Here is a 21,823-nt window from a genome sequence, read left to right as displayed (position 1 = left end):
TTCTTTTAGTGAGAAACATGATTAAAATGATATTACCTTAGCAAAATGCCTCTAAATAAGGATATAGATGATGTTTAAATTATAATTAAGAAATGTTCTTAGAATCTATTTGACTTGAAAATGAATTCTAAGTAGGCAGGCATGCATCTCAATAGGAAAGCTAACATATCAAGTATTTTCATAATTAAACAGTAACATTCAACAAAGTTTGAGCCTACTCTATCTGTTAGGCACTATTTTAGGTGCTAGAAATGTGGAAGTGAAAAAGACACAAAATTCCTGCCCTCATGAAGGCCACATTCTACTGAGGGAAATAATCAAAAAAGCAATAAAATATTTTTTCAGATTGATTTAAGTACGATGAGAAATAATAAATCAGAGTGGGATGACAGCCCTTGATGAGGTGGCAGTGGTGAGAATTGGCCATTTTATCCAAGGGAGTGATTTTAGAGTCCAGATTCTCCAGTACAGAATGTTACTGATGATAAGGATCCAAAAATTTACTCTTCCATACCATGGACTTCTGCTGGTATAGATCAACATGGAATCACAGAGGCAGAAAGGTCTTTGAGCTCTTCATGTTGTAGACGAGATTGAGAACAGAAAATTCCAGTGGATCTTATGCTACTTTGCACAATAGTCAGGAGGAAGGCTTGGCTTTCACCTTTCTTACTTCTCAGTCAAGTATTCTTTAGCCATGCTTTCTTCACTATGTTTTTGTATGAATAAAAGAGAATGATTCAACTCCAGATATCCAAAAAACACCTTCCAATCTCACATTTTTTTCAGGTCTTTATTCCAACTTCTCACTTTATCTGTCACTTTATCTGCATGTCCTTCATGTTGGAAGGCTGACTCAGAGTCACCATCATCCTGTCCTTTGTCACTCATGTAGGTCCCACTTGGAGCCCTTTAACAATGGCAAGCAACACTTCCTTCCCATAGTTACTACATGCACCACTAGGAGCTGTGCTCATTGTGTAGAAACCAGGCATTAACTTGCTTCTTTCCTTCTCAAAAGGCAAATTGCATCAGCAGGATGATCATAAATGACCTTCAAGGGTTTAAAGAAACACCATCAGTAGATTATGTAGCCCTTAGATTACAGGGAAAGATCTCTTCAAATGAGACTACTCTTTTTTGGAAAGTATCCTGGAGGGATAACTGACTTATTATAACTGAAGTTATCCCCTTGGGAATCACTCATTTAGAAAAGATTGGCGTGAAAATTGGTGCCTGACTTTGGCAAAAGTGATTAGTGACAGCAACTTGGTCCTGAAAGTCACTCAGGCTAGCCTTAACTCATTGATCAGGGTGCTTATAAAAGGTATGACTGCTCTTAGACTTCTTTTTGTACCTGGATTGATGCCTTGAGCAAAGTTAGGTTAAAAAACTTGAGGAGAAAATCACCTGACTTTCTAGGTAGACTCTGATGGTTTATGGGATTTGTTCCTATGGTTGGGTCTTGAACCTTGAGTGGCATGGTTAAGATCAATATTGGCCTCATCCTGCTTCTTGGCATTCTGTTGGTTGTAGCATTAATAAAAATGCTGTATGAAACAGATTGAACATACTTTGTAGAAATGAGGAGCTGATATTGCTGGGAGACAACTCTCCATGGGTCTCTCTGTACATCCTGTGAGTGAAATAGTGATAACTGTTTATTCTAGCCTATCTTTTTAAGAATGTTTGTATGGCTAATATCCCTGGAATATAGAAAGCATTTTGCCTTGTAAAACAAAGAAAGACATAATTGCTTCCAATATAAGAAAGGTAATGTTCCCTCTGGAGAAAAGATCAGGAAGGCTCACTATGTGTTTTAAAAGATTTGGCTTCCCTAAACTCAGAGTTCCTTTCCTATAATGTAACCCACTATATGTGCAGGCATTATCTGGCCTTTTTCTTATCACCCTGTGAGAATTCAGCTGTGAGGAAATGTGCACGTTGGTTCTCTGGCTATTGCTTACTCTGAGTAATAAAGTCCTTTGACTCTGGCCCAGGAGTCTGTGTCTTCTGCTAGCATCTAGGAAACTATTGTAGATTAGTTGCTAGCTTGGAAATAGGGTAAATTCTTAACTCTACCCTTCCTATTTCTTTCCTGGTTTGTTTTTCTTCTTCTCCTTCTTCTCCTTCTCCTCCTTCTTCTTCCTTTGTTTTTGTTTTTATTTTTTTTCTAAGCATACATCATTATCTAAGATATCACTATATAATTTATTTATCTTGTTTGTTGTTTCTCTCCTCTAGCAGAGAGTTTTGTCTATTTTGCACACTGCTATAGCCCGAGGGCCTAGAACAGGGATGAGTCCATAGTAGATAGCTCACAAATACTTTTGAACAAACGAATTTGCTGTATTGCATCTTTGGTGTCCATGCAGAGAGAGAGAGTAGTGAAATGAATTATGCTGTGACCCAGACTCATGATCAACATTATTGATGATATTCATGTGCGGTTAAAGTTAGCGTGTATGGACATGAGCTGCGCATTTATGTGCAGAAAATTGCACCATACAACATGAAACCATTTATATTCTCTCTACAGATTGAGCCTACTCTATCTGTTAGGCACTGATTATTATCAGTAAATAATCTGTCAGTAGAGAACTTGCCTTATCCTTTTGATTATGTTTTGGAGGAAAATATTTGCTGACTACTTGGGGAGCTTAAAGTTACCTATGCTTGTATTATCATCACTGACTGCTTCCTCTGGGGTTTTCCCCTAACATTATTTTACATCTTCCATCTCTTAAGTTTTAGCATTTTTCCCTGCATTCAACTAGATGGTCATTTGTCCTTTGTCTTAAAACTATGTACAATTTTCTTATTCCTGTTACTACCTCAAATTTCTTTTTTACTGCTCTTGCTATTTGCCACTAAATTTCTTAAAAGGGTGGTCTATGCTAGATGCCCTTCCCTATCTCAATATTGGCTTCATTTTCAACCTTTTGCCATCTGATTTCTTCACTCATCACCACTGAAACTGTTCTGTCATTATCAATGATCTGAATTTACTCAATCCAAAAAATCTCTTCTCAGACTCCTTCCTAAAACACTTCATGGCTATGCCAATTCCTACCTACTTGTTACTTATTATATTTCTTTTCTTCTTTTGTTTCTACCATATTGAATGATTGAGAGACTGCTCTTTTAGGCATTTCTCTTCTTCACTATTTACTGCCCTAAATATACATAGGTATTCATTAATTCAACAAATATTTATTGAGTGCTTGCTTACTGTGTTCTGTGTATGTAGGCTGCATTAGTGAACAGAATGTTCAAAATCCAAACTTCATGAACTTACATTCTAACAAAGGGAGTTGGGAACAAGAAATATAATAAGTAAGTTAAAAAATAATATAATATCTTTAAAGTCAACAATAAGAAAGAACATTCAAAGCAGGATAAGAGGCATCCTGAGGACGAGACGAGTGGGAGTACAGAAGATTGAAAGTAGGAACTGGGCAGTTTCAATAAAAATAAGCCTCATTGGGAAGATAGTACCAGAAGTTCATCACTTTTTTCTTTGTACCACCTCCCATGGGGAGCTCATCCACTTTAAACTTTACAACCAGTACTTCTAAGACGGTGACTTCCCAATCTATATCTCTAATATTACCTCTCCTTTGAGCTATAGTCCAGTTTAAATCTTACTTAGCATTATTCATTGATTGAACCAAGTTTTGAGCATACTGTGTGCCAGAATTGTAAAAGTGATGCAAAGATGAATAAATCAATACCCCTGAATTCAAAGAACTTCTGTAGTAGGAGATACTGCATTAATAGAAATATGGGAATACAAAGAATTCAGTCTTGGGGAGTGAGTCATGGGAAGACTCCTGGAAACAGTGATACTTGGTTTGAGAATTAGCAATAGTAGGAATGAAACAAGGAGATAGGAGGAATCTTAAGGTCTAACGTCCAGATGCCATAATTTGTTTATTCCACTCCAGTTGAATAATACCAATCCTGCCTTTGGACCCTCATCTCCAACCCAATAGCATTTCACTTATATTCTCCTTCCTCTTGTTAGGAGAGACATTTTACACTACAATGTGCAGTAGTCATCAGTATTCATCTCTCTACCAGATTTTAATGGCAAGTCTGACTTACCCATATTTGTATCTATTGTGTACACATATGGTGCTTGTTTCTGGAATCAAGTCCTACAAAGAAGTAGGCTAATGAACCAAATGGAAAATGGAAAATTACCATGTATTTTTGACTTGTTTGTGTCAAGGTCTAAATGTGCTGAAAGGGGAGGAATTCTGCCTAATGTAGAAACGATGTAAATTTAATGTTAGAAATCCCAAGCAAAGCTTTTTCATTTTTTTCTTCTATTATTGCAGGCTTCTCAGACATCACATCCCCAAGCAAACCACTCTTTTTGCTGAGTCCTTGACTATTCCAAGGGCCTGCCTCGTCAACAACTCCTTCTTTGTGATCTGGCAATTGTAAATTGCTGGTTAGGTTTCTCTAGGCTCGCATGATGTCTAGGATAATTTGCATGGAAATTGCTGTGATTATATAGCTCTATTTCAACTGAGAAATTCCATGTTATGTAATAGTTGTTATTATTCATCGTAGCTGAACCTGAAGTTATTCTGTGCTGGCTTAATGAGGAGTACAGTGACAAAGCAACTCATTGTAGAGAAAAATATTTAGGTGTGAAAATTATTTTTAAAATATATTCTATTGGAATAAGGAACCGTGTGAAATGGCAACATTAAAAATAAACGACCACTAAAACTGTCACGAGCCAGCAGCACCTACGTGTTGTCTGCCCCTCCCTAGATTGTGAACGGTGCTGTGGAGAAATGCTAAGTTGTAGGAAGCTTTACCTCGTGGGATTTACCCACGTTGTGGTCAGCCTTCTCCCTGGCCTGCCTGCTTGGATGTCAGGGCTGGCTGTAGTTCTCTCTGCCTTTAGTGTCTCAGAGTACCAACAACCAGAGGCTTTTCTCATGTTATAGCCAGACTCTGGGGAGTCTGTATATCTAGGTTACAAGTTTTGATGAACTTAAGATAATAGAGAAAGAGGCATAAAGTGATTTCTGTGACCACTTTGGGCTTTAGAAAGTCATGTTATCTAGTGCCCTGAGTACAATTCTCAATTCTTGAGATGTTTAAGAGCACTTCTACTTCCTTGTCGTGATCACCCATAAAGTACCAGTCAGTATTGAGATATTTAAAAAAATTCTAGAGCATGAAATTATCTTACATTAGAGAGCCAATGTAAAGTTTGGGAGCTTTGACTTTGGGTTCAGACAGACTTGCATTTGAATCTATAGGAGGCCATGCACTCTCAGGGCACTTTGGACAAGATGCTCTACTTCTCAAAATTCTGATGTTCTCATCTGGGAAATGGGGCTATTAATGGGGCAAACTCCATAAGGTTGTTTTGGGTATTATATAAAAATGATGTTGCTTAAAAGATCCTTATCTTTTAGCCATTCTCTAGTGAAGTATTTATGGATGAAATCATGCAAAGTTTAAGATTTTCTTCAAAATAATATAGCTAAGAGGACTCAGAAGGTGAGGGTATGGAAAAAAATAGATCAGCCCTGAGTGTATAAGTATAGAGGATGGGTTATGAGGTGCATGAGGTTCATTATATTGTTTTATTTTTATATATATTGAAAACTTCCATAACAAAAAGTTTAAGGGATCCCTGGGTGGCGCAGCGGTTTGGCGCCTGCCTTTGGCCTAGGGCGCGATCCTGGAGATCCGGGATCGAATCCCACGTCAGGCTCCCGGTACATGGAGCCTGCTTCTCCCTCTGCCTGTGTCTCTGCCTCTCTCTCTCTCTCTCTGTGACTATCATAAATAAATAAAAAAAAAACGTAAAAAAAATTAAAAAAAAAACAAAAAGTTTAAAAAGATAAAAGATAATGCAAGTAAAACTCTTAGCATAATGTTTAGCATATAGTATGCATTGCATGAATAAATTATTGTAATGATAATCTTCACCGAGTAATGATTAGCATCATGAAAATGGTGAAATATTGATGTAAGCATATCATCTTCAAAATCAATGTTCTATTATCAAACTCAACACCCAAAAAACAAATAGCCCAGTTAAGAAATGAGCAGAAGACATGCATAGACGTTTCTCCAAAGAAGACATCCAGATGGCTAACAGACACATGAAAAGATGCTCAACATCACACATAATCAGGAAAATATAAATCAAAACCATAATGAGATACCACCTTGCACAGTCAGAATAGCTAAAATTAATGCAGGAAACAGGTGTTGGTGAGGATGTGGCAAAAGGGGACACTCTTACACTGTTGGTGGGAATGCAAGCCAGTGCAGCCACTCTGGAAAACTGTATGGAGGTTCCTCAAGAAGTTAAAAGTAGAGCTGCCCTATGACCCAGCAAAAGCATCGCTAGGTATTTACCCAAAGGATACAAAAACACTGATTAGAAGGGGCATATGCACCCTGATGTTTATAGCAGCATTATCAACAATAGCCAAACTATGGAGAGAGCCCAAATGTCCATCAACTGATGAATGGATAAAGAAGAGGTTATATATTTTATGTTTTATTTACTTTATAATTTATTTTATATTTTATTTATTTTATTTTATATAAAACATATATTTTATTTTATATTTATATGATATAAATACAATATATATAAAATATTATAAATATTTTATTATTTATAAATATTTAAAAATAATATAAAATATTTTATATTTTATATTATTATATATTTTATAATATTACTCAGTCATAAAAAATAATGAAGTCTTGCCATTTGTGATGTGGATAGAACTAGAGTGTATTATGCTAAGCAAAATAAATTAGAGAAAGCTGAATACCATATGATTTCATTCATATGTGGAATTTAAGAAACAAAACAAATAAACATAGTGGAAGGGGGGGAAAAGAAGGAAACCATAAGAAATTTTTAATGGTAGAGAACAAACTGAAGATTGCTAGAGGGGAGACGGGGGGTGGATTAAATGAGTGATGGATATTAAGGAGGGCACTTGTGATGAGCACTGGGTGTTATAAGTAGGTGATGAATCACCAATTTCTACTCCTGAAACCAATATGACATTATATGTTAACTAACTAGAATTTATTTGTTTTTATATTTTTAAACTTTTAAAAAAGATTTTATTTTTATTTATTTGAGAGAGTGAGTGAGCTAGAAAAAGAGAACACAAACAGGGAAAGACAGAGGGAGAGGGAGGAGCAGACTCCCTGCTGAGCTGGAGCCAGATAAGGGGATTGATCCCAGGACTCCAGGATCATGACCTTGAGCCCAAGGCAGCTACTTAACTGAGCCACCCAGGTGCCCCAACCAACTAGAACTTAAATAAAAACTTGAGGGATGCCTGGGTGGCTCAGCGGTTGAGCATCTGCCTTTGGCTCAGGGTGTGATCCTGGGGCCTGGGCATCAAGTCCCCATCAGGCTCCCTGTGGGGAGCCTGCTTTTCCCTCTACCAGTGTCTCTCCCACTCTCTCTGTGTCTCTCAGGAATAAATAAATAAAATCTTTAAAAATAAATAAATAAATAAAAAGATTAAAAAAACAAGCAAACAAAAATTCAATGTCCTATCTTTTACAAGTTACGGGTTTTAATAGGATAACATTAAGTATGTCCCTGCTACTTGTGTATTTTTTCCCATGTTGTGATTAACTTGGATGTAACTCTCATTATTTGTCACAAACAAAAAATAAAAAAAGAAAAAAAGAAATTCAATTATCACATGATACATTCTAGCAGAATAATGAGATCTTCACATTGCTTACAGAAATGTTTAAATCAATGTTTCTTTGTTAAAGTCACCTTTTCTTGTTCCTACAGGACTTGTGGGAACCTGCACTGCTCCAGTCTTTTCAGTACTGAGGACAGGCCTTGCTCTTCTGGATATCCACGGGCTCTCTGCATCACCGCAATGACCACAGCACAGCATGCGTCCTGCCCTGTGGATTTTCTGTTGTATAGTGGATTTCTCCTTCTCTAACACAGAAAACTGGACTGTAAAACACACATCCTTCCTGTAGAATCTCACAAGTCCTTCTCTGTAGAGATTTTCACTTTTTCTTACTGTTGAAAGTCAAGCAAATCCCTAGCACCCGTGTCCTCCAGTGGTCCTGCTCTTCTCGGTGACTTCTGGAAATAATTATCTTTGCACTCCAGAGATGAAAGCTGAGTTAAATATGTGAGAGACCAAGCAGATGTGACAGAGCAGATCATGCTGCACATTGTCTTGTGTCACAGCGGTACAGCTGATGAAGAGCTTGCCTGCAACGGCGTCATTTGGAGATACTAGCAGAGGTGGCTGTTTGGTGGAAGAAAATTAACATCCCTGTTACCACATGATCTCGTACTGAAACCTCGGATACATGTGTCCACATGTTGTGGGACTATTTTCTTTTCTTCAAAAATTCACCTAATTAAAGCACAGATTCGAATTAAAGCAAAATAGGAAAAGGTGAGTGTTCAGAAAACGTTGTTAATACTCATAATGACACCCAAAGTAATTATTCAATAAGAAACAATCATGCCATTCATTTATTCAAGAGTAGTATGTGACCATCCTGTGTACATTCACTTCTCATTATCAGATTGTTTTATTTTTATTATTGAGCCAATGATACCACATTTTTATACTTGGGTTTCTTATTCCTTCAAGAGAGAGGTTGTTCTTCTTTGAAGAATTCTACAAGTTAGTAATGACATATAGCTAGATAGTGCTTTACATTATTCAAATAATTTCATGCCTACTATATTACATGATGATTTAAAAAATACTTTTTGAAATGTGATACAGAGTAAGGAAGTGTTCCAGATGTGCACCTCATGTCACATAGCACACATCAATCCTGCACCCTAATTCATGATTCATTGATGTCTGAAACGAAATGAAATGAATCCTTTGTTTTCTCAAGGCTGCAAAGAAGTAGAAAACACACGTAGTTCTCATCCTGTGGTTTGGGGGTCTGGTGGCCTCTGTTTTTATAGAGGGCAACAAGACTTTAACCAAAATGCCAATCCAGAACCCTTGAAGATGTTCGTGATGTACCTTCACATGTTTGATGGAGGGAGGCTAAAGCTTCACTTGGTTGGGAGACCAAGTTATGGGGACAGGTTTCATGATCTCCCTTGTCCAGGTGAGACCAAGAGAGTCAAGTAACTTTCCTTGAGGCATCCAGCAAATGGATCGCAGAATTCAAATTAGAATTGAGTCTACCAACCATAGCCCATTTTATTATGTTCATATTAAGATGAACATTATTTCTCAGAAACTTAGAAAAGGTTTATGTTTTATTGGCTTTTACTTTAAATGATTGATGCTGGGTGCTTACATATTTAATTTCTGTTTTAAGAATGACCTCCCATGCCACAGGATTTGCAGGATTTGTCAGCATTTGACGATTTTATGACTGAGGGCATTTTGTGTTTTCTAGATGAATAATTTCACATTCACTCTCCTTCCTCTTCAGTTCTCTGTGCTGGAAATGGTCTGCTTTGCACCATTTAATCACTTGCTGACTGTCATGAAAGCCTGGTAAACTGGAACCTGCATTTTAAGATCATCTTGATGCCCTTTTGGGAAAATTTATGTGTCCTTCTTTTGAGCTCATGTAAAATTTTGTCTTTACTGACCTTTATTTAGTTTTTCCTTTATAACGATAATGCATATCTTATTGTCATTACATGTTTTCTGATGACTTTATATTTTATGTCTTCCTACAGAATTTGTCATTTTAGTAGGTGACCAACACATATTTGTATTTGTTGCCTACATATGGTAGAGATATCAGTGCTAACATCCTTTCAAGAACTAACAGAAAGACCAACCACGTCTCTGCTATTACTGTTACAAAGTTATAACAGTATCAAGAATCCATAACAAATACTAACTAGATTATTTTTGGAATTTAAAAACATTTTGGGAAGCATTTAATTATAAGATCAATCTTTATCTATATTTAACAAGTTTAAAATGAGAATTAAGCCAGACTTTCTATGGATGTTTCTTTATTGGATAATAAGTTATATCTGCTCTGGAATATTTCTTAGGACTGAGACATTTAACATATCTTACAAGTAAACAATTATATCTTTGGGGAATGTTGTGATTTTATAATTATGGTATTGACTGTTTTCTTTGGCCTGTGCTTTGTCAGCAGTTTGGAATATCTCTTTCTGGGATCTTAGATCCTCTCTGTCACCCCTTCTTTCAAAGATGAAGAAGCAAACCTATTGGTAGATGTAGAAGAGAGAGATGAATTGAAAGGTGTAGAAATGGTTAATTTTTATGATCCAAAGAATCAGGAACCAAATAATTTTTTTTCTTTCTAGTTACTTTCCTTTATTTTTCCCTTTTGCTATCTTTGCATACCCATCCCATTTTTATTTTTTATTTATTTTTATTTAAAATTTTTAAAAAATATTTTATTTATTTATTCATAGAGATGCAGAGAGAGAGAGAGAGAGAGGCAGAGACACAGGCAGAGGGAGAAGCAGGCTCCATGCAGGGAGCCTGACGTGGGCCTTGATCCCTGGACTCCAGGATCATGCCCTGGGCTGCAGGCGGCGCTAAACCGCTGCGCCACTGGGGCTGCCCCATTCCATTTTTAGAATGTAAAACAATGTGGCTGATGAAAGACCTGAGAAATAACATGTAAAGATGAGATTGCCAGGTAAGACTTAGGAGTTGACATATTATATAACACACTTCTAAAATCTTATTCTACTCACTGTTATCAAGCCAACATGCCTCATTGAAAAAAGATACGGATTCTGCATAAAAGCAAAATTACTTACTTAGATATTTTTATATATTTAGGGTTTTAGTGAACTAATGTTGATGGAGATAGGAGATGATTTTGAGTTACAATTAGTGTGACTGGATTTTTTCATTAATTAACTTTAAGGCAACTTAAATCAATGTAAGATTTGTAGACTCAACCCTGGTAATTATGATAAAATGAGGGAAAACAAAAGACATTTTACAAAATTAAAATATATCTGCATTTCTTACTTTGAAATGACCATATATTATATGATATAAATTTAGTTTCTTTATGGGTTTTTGTCTTTCTGTAGTAATAAAATTTAACCTAATAATTTTTAATTACTTTGAAATACTTTTATTTGTTCTTGAGTAAATACCTAACAAGACATATCCTATCGTGTACAAAGATATAAAAGCTTAAGACACAATTAGGAAAGGAACCAAAATCAAAAAGTCACGTGTAGAGGAAAATTTTCACATCTTTTAATACTTTAAATGCATTTAAATTGAACTTGAATGAAGATTGAATAATCTTTTTTTATATTTATTGGTCTCAGAAAATAGTTGTAACAGGATGATAATTCTAAGATATTAGATTTTGTTTCCTTTATATTACTACATTTATATGTCTTGGCTTCCCCCATTCTCCCAAGTAAGCCAAAGATCCCCCCAGTCACTGCCTTTGTGAGTTTTGAAAGAGATTATTGAAATCAATATACATCTCTTTTTGAACATTTGGAAATTTAAGTTTGGGCATTAAAAAAGGAAGGAAGTTTGTTGAGGAAGTTGAGGAAGTTCAATCCGAGTGGGTTTCTCTGCCTCTTAGTGTTCAGGTTGGGAGGTAGGGAGGAGAGTGCAGAGAGGAAATTGGCAGGTTAGATACAAGGCAGCCCCTGCACCACCTTCTTACCCGTGGCCCTGGCAGTGAGCCCAGGACTGAACAGGATAGAACTCCCTTTGAGATTTATGGGCTCGAGAGCAGAAAGGCCTTGTCTCTTACTCTTCAGGTGAAGAGAGGGACAGAGATCCTCACTGAAAATGCCCTGCACCATTTTTCTGATTTCGTGACTTACACATAAGAGGGCAGAGTTGTCTGCTCAGGTTCCCACAGCTCCAGAGCAATCTAGGAAAGCATCTGCCTACCCAAGATTAGGACATAGAAGGAGGGGGAGAAGAATGAGGGAGGGACGGCTGGGGATTTTTCTGTAGATGGCAGGTGAGTGGACTAGGAGTGGTTAACTTACTGGGAACTGGATGAATCAAAGTCCTACCTTGGCAGGTGCCTGTATCAAGAGGGTCATGTGTGGTGTTCAGATATGTGGCTAGATTACTCTGATAGTTACATTTTTGCACTTTTCATCTTGTGGCTGAACTTTATATCAGCCCCATATCTATACTTTAAATTTATGCCTTGGATCTTCTTTTATTTTCTGAAAAGATGGGTGATAGAAATATGATGCTAGCTTACTCACAGAAAATAAAAGAATGATAGAAAACTACTGAAGCTAATTGACCAAAATCGTTTTTTTTTAAAGTATATTTCATTTTAGCTTGATGTACCAAGCCAGTTTTGTTCCATAGAAGTTGTCAAGTGGGAAATATGCCTTTTTCTTTGAATTTATTTTTATTTAAAAAAACTTTTTAAAGATTTTATTTATTTATTTGAGAGAGAGAGGGGGAGAGAGAAAGCATGAACAGGAGGAGGGCCAGAGAGGGAGGGAGAGAGAGAAATGGAGAGGAAGACTCCCTACTGAGTGCAGTGCCTGACACGGGGCTTGATCCCAGGACCCTAAATTCATGATCTGAGCTGAAACTAGATGTTTAACCAACTGAACCATCCAGGAATCCCAGTTTTGAATTAATTTTTTTTGTCATCAATTTGGAAATTCCTCCAAACACTGAAAGGTTTTTTTTTTTTTATAAAATAAGGATGAAATGATACCTTTTTTTTTTTTAAGGAGAGGTACTAGAATGATCTTATGCAAAATTATTTAAATGAGTAATATCATAAGTAAAAAGTTGAGATAAGATTAGTCATATTTGCTTTTTTCCATAAATATGCATGTTTCTAATTACTGTGGCTAATCTATGAATTGCTATAGCCATCATGACTAGGAGCTAGACATCATTCCATCAAGACATGAAATCTCTTTGGATGTAAAATCCATTTACTAAGAATGACAAAAACAGAAACAAGTTATACAGGAGCTAAAAAATCAAAACAAAGAATGACAAAAACATAAATAAGCTATTCAAGAGCTAAAGGAGTCATACAACACGTATAATGTATATTTGACTCATGTTATGTATAAATATTCGTATGTATGTATATGTGTATATACTTATATGCAAGTGTATATTAATATTTGCATGTAATATATTTGTATTATTTATTGATATAATAGTTATTTATAGCATGTGGGAGATAGATTTTTAATAATGTTAAAAAACTGGATGTTAAGGTCCTAAAATTAATTCATAACTGTAATCAGCACAAAAAATATACATTTCTTTAGGCATCACATTTTTAATCATCAAAATAGAAAAACATTCTAGTGGTACTTTGCAGAGAATGGTACATTAAGGGCCGTGCTGCTAAGTGTGCAAAGTAATAATCTTTTAAAGTTTGAAATAATCAACAAGGTAATATGATTGAAAATTGTTCCTATATCTCACCTATATATAGTTAAGTGATGATGAAAATAAATTTTGTAACTTAATCCTAAAATGTGCAAAAACTTGTAATGAAGCTACTTTTTCCTTGTTTATTTGACCTAGAACAATTATGCTTCAACTGATATTCTAGAAGAGGGAAATTAGAATGGGAGAAGTTAAAATTCTAGTTTTTAAACATATTTCAAACTTCTATGCACGACAGGGTTAGGGATGGCATTTAAAATCTGAATGTATCTCTTTTTTTGCTATCGTGCCAACTAAAAATATTTGTAGCCGCATCTGGAAGATGTAGGAAAGCTTCAGCCATTTGATTTATGAACTCCACAAGTGGAGTGTCTAGGATAGGGGCTTTTAGTCCACAGTCAAGTCTTTGAATTCATAAACATCTTGCAAAATCCTATTCACATACACAGAAAATGTATTTAATCAACACTGGTTTGCAGCAAGTGGAGCAGAGCAAAAGCAGTTATTGAATAATTAGATTCAAATACTCAGAATTGGGCAATGTTGTAAAGTTGTGATCTACTGTGAGTATTTTCTCATCTGAACTTCCTTTTGTTTGAATTTGCCTGAAAATTTTAGCCATAAAGGCAGACATTTAATTTGGCTGAATTGTTTCTTGGAATCTGAACTCTCATGGCCCTAATAACTATTAAGCAAGTTCTGGAGCTTAACTCACCATGATCGTAGTGTTTTATGAAGGCACCACTTGCCTGGTGAAGAGTGCCACTGCCTTCAGATGCCTCAGACATGCCGAGATGTCAGCAGGTATTACGGGTCAGCAAGTGGAAAAAAACATGTTCGTGCAAGTTGGAAGTTGTCCTATGAATAAGGACACCCATGTAGTCAGCTGGTGGCTGCTTAGTGGGAATATTCTTGGGACATGTTAAATACAAAGTTGGGTGGAGATGGGACATCCAGAGTTGAAAGAAAGGGAGTCATTCAGTGGCTAAGAAATCAAATAAGTATGTTTGCATGTATGTGGAATCAGAGCTAAGTCTTATAATTCTGTGGGGACTAGGAGAAAGATAGGAGAAAAGAGTAGCTTCAGGGAAATCAGCTCTACCCATTTCTTCTTTTGATCTTCGGTGTCATTTTATATGCTTCCATCTGTTCCCATTCTCTATCCTGGATGAGTAGCCACACCAGCACAGGGCTGTGGCTCTCTATCTTTATTGGTCTCAGGAATTTCATGGTCCTTAACTCATCTGCCTTGGAATGTTTGGATAGAGTATGATGATAATAGGGCCAGAATCTGGAGGACGGCAGATCAGGGTTGATGCATAGCTTAACCACTTCCTTGTCTGTATGACCTTGGGCAAGATGCCTACCTCTCTGAACCTGTTTCTCATCAGTAAATCGAAGACAATACTACATCCCCTTGGGTCACTAAGGGTGGTGAAATGCCATAAAGCTTACAGAGCATTTAATTTAGCACACAAAGGATTGCTCAGTTAACGACACTGTTTCTTCCTCTTTTTCTCACCTCAGAGCTAAAACTGTCTTCCAACTCTCAAGGGCCTTCTATTTCGCCCTCAAACCCTGGCTCAGAGGCGATTCTCCAGAGTAAGATTGACTGCCTCGCATTTCCTCCGGCCCTTAGTGCAGCCGACCTTTTCCTGATGAATTCACACTCCTACATCACTTCCTGCCTTATGTTGGTAACTGGTGCTCATGTGAGTTCAAATTTCTGGGTAGTCTGTGTGAACCTACTGAGGAGCACCAGTACAGAGAACCTTGAGTATTTGGGGCAGTGCCGGAGAGAAAGAAGAGGGCCAAACTCAAAAGACTGGAGCAAGGGAGAATGGATTTTCATGGAGTGAGTGTGCATGAGCTTGCTCAGGCTGCCATAACAAATCACCACAGACTGGGTGACTTGAATAACAGAATTTCCTCAGTCTTGGAAGCTGGAAGAACAAGATCAAGGTTTGCCAGGTTTTGAGGCCTTTCTTCTTGGCTTGTAGATAGCTATCTTTTTCCCGTGTCTTCATACGATCTTCCCTCTAGTTTGTGTATTAAGTCCCTTTTCTTATAAGGACATCAGCTATATTGGATTAGGGCCCATCCACATGACCTCATAGAAACTTAATTAACTCTTTAAAGATCTATCTTCCCATATAGTTACATTCTGAGGTACATACGAATTTTGAGAGGATATAATTCAGTCTAGAACAGGGGGCATAAAATGGCATAAGGGAATGGGTGGGAGCCACCGTGAAAGAGGCCAAAGCCCTTAGTGAAAGGTGATTGAACAAACCTAACCTGAGAAGAGTCTCTACAGATTGTTTTAGCAGGAGAAAGAAGTGAAAAGCTAAGCATCTCAAGAACTTGCCAGAATGGGTGACATGTATGAAAACTCCCAACTCTTCTTTCCAGCTCTTGACCTCTTGTATGCGAGGTCTTTTCCCTCCATATTCTCTCTCCTCTTTGAGTGCAAATTTTCCCAGCCTCCACCCCAACATGATCCATACTATTTTTGTCTCTGTCTTTTTAATCTCTGACTAATCCTGTTGTTCTATTTTTTTCCTCTAGTAACTATCAGCCATTTTCAATGTAATCAATATGTTCTCTGGATCTTCCTGGTTTTCTCCTGATTAGCATAATAAGTGAGCCTAGGAGCTAAATATGCAAAGTATGTCAGGAAAGAAAGGAGACTTAAGATCTCCCGCTTCCCCCTCCTCCCATTACAAGGAACAGAACAGATGTCATTTGATATTATTGATAAACAACTGTTTCAACAACTGTTTGTGAATATTTGTACTGGATGCTGACTTGGTTGATAAATCTTCCCTTGGGAGAGTCTGTCTCTGGATATGATCAAACTTATAACTACTGTAAAAGCTGTTCCCATGTTCAAAGAAAAAACAGCTGTACTTGCTCTTCATTTGACTTCTTAGAAGAGGAAAATCTTAACATTTTAAGTGAAAACAATTTAAGAAGGAAAATAATACTTTGAGTTCAAATAATTACTTTCTTTGAAAATTTTTATTAAAGCACAAATTATTTTGCCACCAAATGTAAATTGAGGACTTTGAAGATTATTTTCCTCATCCTACCCTGGCCCCCTCCTCAAAAAAATTAAGCCACCCAAATTCTAGATTTCCATCAGGATTTAAAGAGGCTTCCATCCAGTGTTTTTGCTGAGTTACTAAGTACCCGTCTAACTCTTTATATTGATACATCGTGTACTTACTAAAAATTGTTTCTGCTGAATCTTGTGTCTTGAAAATGCTATTTAATGCTTATTTTACTATCTGGTAAAGTCTTGAACAAAAAAAAACTGAAAGAATTAAAAAAAAATCAAAGCCACCATTGGGCAGTCAGTAAATTACTTATTATTCATCTTTTAATACTCATACTCACTGAAAACTGTTATATTGATGTGATTAATAGAAATTTTAGTGTTTCTAAGAAGTTATACATAGATTGTGTTTTAAAATGAGCACATCACTTTTTGGTTTTCAAGATTGAAGGAAATAACAGATTTTTTTTTTAATCAGGACATATACAAGCACATTTTACTTGACCTGGCATTATTTTATACACATTCAGAAAACACAACTTGTAGCATTTTATAAGAGGATTTCCCCCTACCTTAATAGACATCAATATCCTTTAGTTTAACAATATATTTATTTGAATTTATAATGAATAAATTTAAGATGATAACTGTCCAGTGAATACTAATTTTTGTTAACACAGTGGTTGTTGAAAATATAGTGAGAAGGCCATATCTCAGGTTTTGAGAATAGACCAATCATCATACCTCTAGAATTTTAATAATGTTGAGACTGATTATGTTGTTTATATGGGCAATTTGTACGATTTACCTTCTTCTTGACAAAATGATGCATTAGTTGTAGTGACATATTAAGGATCTGTGTCCCCCACAAAATTATCTTTTTTCTCATTGATCAAGGAAGAGGCATTTTTTTTGTTGATTCAGACTTTTTTTGATGAATAAATGCATTTTCTTCTAAAAGTTTAAGGCAATAAATGCTCTTGACGTGCAAATTGTTTACATTATTTTATATCTTTAAGGCAATTGTAGTTTTAAATTTTTCCATCAGGCACCTTTAGAACTAGAGTATACACTGGAGAAATTCCTAAACCTTTCTCAGCCTCTTCCTCCTGAGGTTGGGGGCAGTGAGAAAGAACACATGAGGTACACACAGCTGGGGAATGATCCATCTGGTACACCTATGAGGCACGGCTGAGCACGTTGTGTGCACTAAGTTAGGACACCTTGTCCTTTGATGCCTTCCCCCCAGCTTAGCTCTCTTCTTCATTGGTTCACTTCTCTTGGTTTGGTATTCTATGGCTGAAACAATGATTAGATTCTTGCTGCGCCCTCCTTGCCTCAGTCTGCTTGCCAAACTTCTCCCACTACTTTCTTTCCTTTCTCCAAACCACTTCTTCACAAACCATTTTTTTCCATCTCCATGATTCTTTAAGACTCAAGTTTTTAGAACAAACATTATTTCTCTCATTTCTATACAATGAATTGGAGTTGATGATCAAAAAGAATGTTCAATCTCATTAGCTCCTTTCTTTTCATGTTTTCCCATTCTTTTATGACTGCCTCCCCCACAAAAGATCCAAGGCATGCATTTATTATTTGTATCATTTGGTCAAAAAAACATGGCAAATGAAACTGTACACTTGCCAATTGTCAACAAAGTGTTCTGCTGCTTGACATCCTTGTTGGATGCTGAGACTCCTATTTTTGCCCCTAATGTGGAAAATATAACTGTTAAGACTGATGGAGGATAATGAGATAAAAATCTACAGTTGAAATACCTCCTCTAGATATGTTAGATGAAAGTAATTCACTGAAAGACATTCACTGGACAGGCAGTAGTCATGCAGTTTCTAGTCACGTAGCTTAGGAAAATACTACAAATACATTTTATTTTTTCATTATTATTATTTTTTACAAACACATTTTAAAACATAAAGGTACAAAACAGAGTTAGAGGCATGGTTCTAGGGGTATATATGTGTGTGTCAACCTCAATGTTTAACCTATGTGTGTGCCTTATAAAACCTTGCAGGGGTGCTTGGGTGGCTTAGTGGTTGAGCGTCTGCCTTTGGCTCAGTTTGTGATCTTGGGGTCCTGGGATCCCCACAGGGAGCCTGCTTCTCCCTTTGCATATGTCTCTGCCTCTCTGTGTCTTGTGAATGAGTAGATAAAACCTTAAAAAAAGAAAAAAGAAAAAAAAGAAAAAAAAAAAGAAAAACCTTGCAAACACCAAGATGTTTCACAAGGAGAAATCCCTCTCCCTATACGGCAGTTCCATGTCCGACCTGAACTGTGCAGTCAGATAGCCCTATGGCTGATTTTTAAAAAGCAAAAAATTCTTAAGTATGAAACGGGGGGAAAAAAAAAGGTCCTACCACATTGGAGCGGTTGCTTTAAGACCTCCCACATGGCTTCTCTGACTGACAGGTCTGACATCCCTCATATTCCCACAGCATTCCAGCTAATTACTTAGAAACAGATAAACTCACCAAAAGCCAACCAGTAAGTAGGAACGTATGTGAGGAGTGATCTCATCCTGAGTTTCTCAAGGAGACAACGCAGACATGGAAAAAAAAAAAAAGAAGAAGAAAAAGAAAGGCAAAAATAGTAATTGGTGGTTTTTATTCCAACCATCTCCTTTCTTCCCTCCTTGCCCCTCTGTTTTAATCGTTAATATTTCACAGTAAGTGCACTCTCTGTGAAAGATATTAGTGCTGATTCACTGGACAGACATTTGGTTTTATGAAATCACTAAACTTTATCAGAAACTAAAGCACCAACATTTTAATAGGCATTACCCTGGAATGACATTTGTACTATTGGAAATGTCGTTGGGAAATTAAAAAATCTTAATTGTTGGCAATTGTTGAGGGTAAGATTTTCTGAAGGCAGTGGGCAATGGATTTCAAGACATTTTAACATAGAAGCTTAAACAGTTATCGACATGTCTCTTTTTTCTGCCTTGTTTACGAAATTCATTCCTATCTAAATGTGCCATAAAAAATGTTCTTATATTATCTTAAAATTTTGAGCTTTGCTTTTTCACACTTATATATTCATAATATAGAATTTGTTTTTTTATCTGTGGCATGAGATTCTTTTATTTTACTTACTTGAGCCAGGAAGGAAATATTCTCATTGGCATCATAGCTCCAATGAATTTTTATGCCAAAGCTGTATGTCATAAGCAATGGCTCCGTGAGCACGGTGCTCTGTTTCTGAGCCCTCCACATTGTTAATTATATCCATGCAGGCAGCTGACCAGAATTCACATTTCAGCACCAGCACTTACTAGCAATGTGGGCAGCTGTCTTTCTATAGCTTTCATGGGTCCTTTGGAGGTGGACAAAATCACAATTAGATTCTCGGGTATTGTGTTTATAGGTGACATGCTGCTGGTGGAAGCAAACAGGGGCTGATTGGATGCTTTCAGACCTCTGAGGAAGAGACCCACCCTTACATTCCATTAGGGTTCTGACATCCATAGGCTGTTCTGACATTAACCATTGAGGCACTACAAGGAATTTCAGCTCAGAAAGAAAGGTTCTCCAGGATGCTATGCCCATTCTCTGACTTCAGTTACAGAAATACTATAGATACCTAGCATCTTCTTTCCCAAGTTTATATTCAAATTTCTGCACTTTGTTTCCCTGTCTCTTCTCGCTGCTTTTATTTTTTTATCTTTTGATTATGCATTGTGTGTCTCTGTCCTTACACATATTAAACAGTTTCTCTCCAAAAGGAGAGAGGCCAAAAATGGAGGTCAAAATGAATTTGCTGTGCTTTTACCTGTAAGATCTTGTATCTGAGATTACATCTGTCTTTCTTAGGTTACCACCTGCAAATCGAGCAAATACATATTTATACCAGTAAAAACAAATAACACTCTCATTAAAACAGAACTTTCTGTCCCTACAGGCAAAAAATAAACCTACACAACTGAGATCTATTTCTGTTTAAAAAAATTCTTCAGAGTAATATTTTTATTAATGACCACTAATATTTGTGGTCATTTTACTCGTTTAAAGTTTCATGAATTTTATATTTTATACTTGAATACTTCTTTCAAAGTCTGTGGTATCTGGATACTTCTAAAGATTATACAATAAAAAATGTTTTCTTGTCCTGAGTGGCCCATTTGCTGACTATATTTGCCAGTATCTACATATATACTATAATATATAGAAAAAATGTCAGAATATAAGATCTATAATTAGTTATTATCCTAATAATAGTTTTTGACTGATTTTGATCTATTTGTTAACCTGATTAAGAACTTGAGGTAATTATTTATTCTGTGTTGTTTTGGGGATGGTTCTTACCTCCTTTGGATATCAGTTTCTTTGTCTCTAAAATGGTGACAATAGTGACCTTACTGGGTCCCTATGAGGATTAAATAAGGTAATGTGTAAGGAATTTAGCAGTATCAGAATTGCCATATAAGTGATGGTTAAAAAGGGAAGATCATAGTAGTAGTAATAGTATAGTTTTCCATTTTGTTACAAATATTAGAATTTGAAACATTTATGTTTTATGTTCTTATATACATGCACTAGGTGCTTATTTAATAAGAAATATTTATAAATGTCATACATCTTTAAAGTATTAGGAATTAGTCTAATATCTGTTGATCATATTTATCTACCAACTACATTATTTGAGTTACTAATCATGATGTTAACTTTTTAAAGGGAATAAACAGCTCATAGAATTATTAAACTTTTAAAAACTGACATTGATGGAAAAACTTCATGCAATAGATAATAGAATGGGGTTGAAAAGGGGAAGTTTGGAGAGAGAGTAGTGTTCTCTGTTTCTTCCTGACTTCAGCTCATTTAGTGAATTGAATATAATTATATCCCATAAAATATAATATTAATTTAATTTCTGAAAAATATTTGGTAAGGATATTCTTAAATAGTAATTAAGGAGATAAATTTGCTATTACTCCTCACTCATCCTGGGTATTTTATAGCTGCAAGAATAATATGATACTTGCCAATCTTGCAGAAAGCAAGATTTCAAGGAGTTTACTTTATGCCATGAAATTTATACCTTCTCCTCTGTTTTATTTTTAATGTTTTTAAGGATTTTATTTATTTATTCATGAGAGACACACACACACACAGAGAGGCAGAGACATAGACAGAGGGAGAAGCAGGCTTCTCACAGGGAACCCGATATGAGACTCGATCCCTGTACTGGGGTTACTCCCTGAGCTGAAAGCAGACGTTCAACCACTGAGCCACTCAAGCTTCCCATACTTTCTTCTTTGAAGTAGGGCTCATGTATCATCTTGTAACAGGGTATATTGGGTTAGGACCAGAAGATACACTTACTCAGGGACACTCAGTGAAACTGG

At 36.3% G+C, this 21,823-nt stretch overlaps 1 long non-coding RNA gene across 1 annotated transcript in view; it reads left to right on the top strand.

Moving 5' to 3' along the window:
- The window catches only part of LOC112669633 (uncharacterized), a 42,379-nt gene extending 21,930 nt beyond the window's left edge, over positions 1-20,449 (top strand). Inside the window, exons 2-3 of the long non-coding RNA XR_003142402.3 lie at positions 7,823-8,453; positions 9,466-20,449. This is a non-coding gene — a long non-coding RNA (uncharacterized LOC112669633). The remainder of the gene's footprint in view (positions 1-7,822; positions 8,454-9,465) is intronic.
- Positions 20,450-21,823: the final 1,374 nt, after the last annotated feature.

The sequence above is a fragment of the Canis lupus genome, chromosome 25 (genome assembly GCF_003254725.2).
Source record: "Canis lupus dingo isolate Sandy chromosome 25, ASM325472v2, whole genome shotgun sequence".
NCBI classification, from domain to species: Eukaryota; Metazoa; Chordata; class Mammalia; order Carnivora; family Canidae; genus Canis; species Canis lupus.
This window is presented reverse-complemented; position numbering and strand designations above follow the sequence as displayed.